Raw genomic sequence first — 3,308 nt, 5'->3', positions numbered from 1 at the left:
AAGATAGAACTTAAAAAATTCTCCTGTGGAGGGTTGGGCAGTAGCACAGTGGATTAAGCACACATGGTGCAAAGCGCAAGGACCAGCGTAAGGATCCCGGTTTGAACCCCCGGCTCCCCACCTGCAGGGGAGTCGCTTCACAGGCGGTGAAGCAGGTCTTCAGGTGTCTATCTTTCTCTCCCCCTCTCTGTCTTCCCCTCCTCTCTCTATTTCTCTCTGTCCTATACAACAACGAACAACATCAACAATAACAATAATAACCACAACAAGGGCAAGGAAAGGGGGGAAAATGGCCTCCAGGAGCAGTGGATTCATGGTACAGGCACCAAGCCCCAGCAATAACCCTGGAAGCAAAAACAAAAAAATCTCCTGTGATGCAAATGAGGCCCGGCTCTGTAGAAGACAGTCTGGAGAACTCTCAGAATGTGCTAGAAATGGACCTGCCTTATGACCCAGCAATTCCTCTCCTGAGGATATAACCTAAGAAAGCAAATAACCCATCCTAAAAGATCTGTGTATATCTATGTTCATAACAGCACAATCTGTAATAGCCAAAACTTGGAGCAACCCAGATGCCAGTGACAAATAGATGGGTGAGAAAGCTGGGGCATATATACACAACGGAATACTATTTAGCTGTTAAGAAGTATAAAGTCATTGTTAATGGAACTAGAAAGAGTCATGTTAAGTGACATAAGCCAAAAAGAGAAGGGTGAATACTGGATGGTCTCATTTACAACTGGTACTTAAGAATCAAAGACTGAAAAGGAAAACACAAAATGCAACTGGGACTGGGTATGGTACATTGCACCAAAGCAAAGGATTCTGGGAAAGGAGGGGCAGGGGTGCTTTGGGGCCCGGTGCTGCATGATGGGAAAGGACCTAAGTTGGGAGTGAGAGATTGGAGAGGGACAGGGTAGCACCACTCCAACATCCAGATTCCCACTGTCTGGCCTTGCTGCTCTCATGTGAGACCTGGCATCAGACCCAGGGCCTCACACATGCAAGACACACACTCCTTCTGCTGAGCCACCTCCCTGCCACCCCAAACCCCAATTTTAAATCAAAAATAAATATTTTTTAATATTTATTTATTTATTCCCTTTTGTTGCCCTTGTTGTTGTTGTTATTGATGTTGTCATTGTTGGATAGGACAGAGAGAAATGGAGAGAGAAGGGGAAGACAGAGGAAGAGAGAAAGATAGACACCTGCAGACCTGCTTCACCACCTGAAGGAAGCTTGAACCAGGATCCTTACGCTGGTCCTTGCATTTTGTGCCATGTGAGCTTAACCTGCTGCACTACCGCCTGACTCCCCAAAATAAATATCTTTGTGGTATGTGCATATACAATTCCATTGGTCCCAGGTCAACCTTTTTTTTCCTCCATTCATTTTCAGATAGAGGTGAAATTACACATGTGCAATTTCAATTTTTGGCTACAGGGGAGAGAGAGAGAGATGGAGATTACGAGAGAGAGAGAGAGAGAGAGAGAGAGAGAGAGAGAGAGAGAAAAGCAAGGAAGGAAGGAGGAATTTTAAAAGTAGGATTCTTCTGTGTAAATTAGAGGCTTTGTATTCTGGGAGCATTTTTCTTTCTTTGCCCATGATTTGTAGCCAAATAGTAGTATAGTATCATAATTTAGCAAAATAAATAAGTGGCCAAAACTTTAGGGTTAGCATTTTGGGAAGTCATGAGATTTTGCCAGTTACAAATAAAAATGTGCTTTCATCTTGGGATGATGTGAGAACTCCTTAGGAGAAAATCACAACTGCAAAGCAAATGACCACAATGTAAATGTTAGGTATCCAATGCCTGCATTTTAAATGTAAAATGCAAATTAGGGTGTAAACAGTTTGCTGGATAGACCGGGATTTTTCCTGAGCTGCTTGGTTCTGCAAACCAGCCCTGGGCAGTGCTTCTCAGACTCCAGGCTGCGGTGAATTTCTCTTCTCTTTTTCCTCTCTCTCTTTTTAAGATTTTATTTTTTATTATTTATTCATTTATTGGTTAAAGATGGGGAAAAACTGTTAAAATGATGGAGGAGATAGAGAGGGAGGGGAAATAGATGGAAGACAGCTAGAGGAAAGAGGAGATAGAAGATAGAGAAGAGATAGAGAGGGAGGAGATACAGGAGATATAGAGAGAAGGAGACAGAGAGACAACTGCAGCCCTGCTTCACCATTTGTGAAGCTTTTCCCCTACAGAAGGGGACCCAGGGCTTGAGCTGGGATCCTTGCTCACTGTAACATATGCTGTCAAACAAGAACACCATCACCCAGCCCCTCTTTTCTTCTTTCCTTTCCTTTCCTTTCCTTTCCTTTCCTTTCCTTTCCTTTCCTTTCCTTTCCTTTCCTTTCCTTTCCTTTCCTTTCCTTTCCTTTCCCTTCCCTTCCCTTCCCTTCCCTTCCCTTCCCTTCCCTTCCCTTCCCTTCCCTTCCCTTCCCTTCCCTTCCCTTCCCTTCCCTTCCCTTCCCTTCCCTTCCCTTCCTTCCCTTCCTTCCCTCCCTTCCCTCCCTTCCCTTCCCTTCCTTCCCTCCCTTCCCTTCCCTTCCCTTCCCTTCCCTTCCCTTTCCTTTCCTTTCCTTTCCTTTCCTTTCCTTTCCTTTCCTTTCCTTTCCTTTCCTTTCCTTCCTTCCCTTCCCCTCCCCTCCCCTCCCCTTCCTTTCTTTTCCACTGCCTGAGCCCCCTTCCCATTCTTCTTTGTTTCTCTTCTTTCCCCCAGAGACCTGCACAGCTCTGGCTTATGGTGGTGCTGGGGATTAAACCCTGGTCTTTGGAGCCTCAAACATGAAAGCCCTTTTGCAGAAGGATGAATACGGGGTGATCTCATTCACAGGTGGAACTTAAACAAGAACAGAATGGAAAACACAAAGTAAAACTTGAACTGAGCATGGTGTATTGCACCAAAGCAAAAGACTCTGGGGAGTGAGGGGCTGGGAAGTGGGGGGCTTGGGGGTGGGGTTTTAGAGTCCTGGTATATGATCCAAGTTGGAGATGAGAGTGTTTTGCAAATGCCTGTCATGGGAGACAAGGAATTGTACCTATACTACTATAAGCCGCTACCTCCCAATAAAAAGATGCAAACAGTTTTCCTCAATACAAATAAATGAAACAGAAGCAGATGGGGGCTGGGTGGTGGTGCACCTGGTTGAGCGCACATATTAAAATACACAAGGACCAGGGAGTTGGGCAGTAGTAGCGGGTTAAGCACACGTAGTGCAAAGCGGAAGGACCAACGTGAGGATCCTGGTTCAAGCCCCTGGCTCCCCACCTGCAGGGGAGTCGCTTCACAGGTGGTGAAGCAGGT

The sequence above is a fragment of the Erinaceus europaeus genome, chromosome 15 (genome assembly GCF_950295315.1).
Source record: "Erinaceus europaeus chromosome 15, mEriEur2.1, whole genome shotgun sequence".
NCBI classification, from domain to species: Eukaryota; Metazoa; Chordata; class Mammalia; order Eulipotyphla; family Erinaceidae; genus Erinaceus; species Erinaceus europaeus.
The sequence above is the reverse complement of the archived record's forward strand: the minus strand, read 5'-3'. Positions refer to the sequence as shown.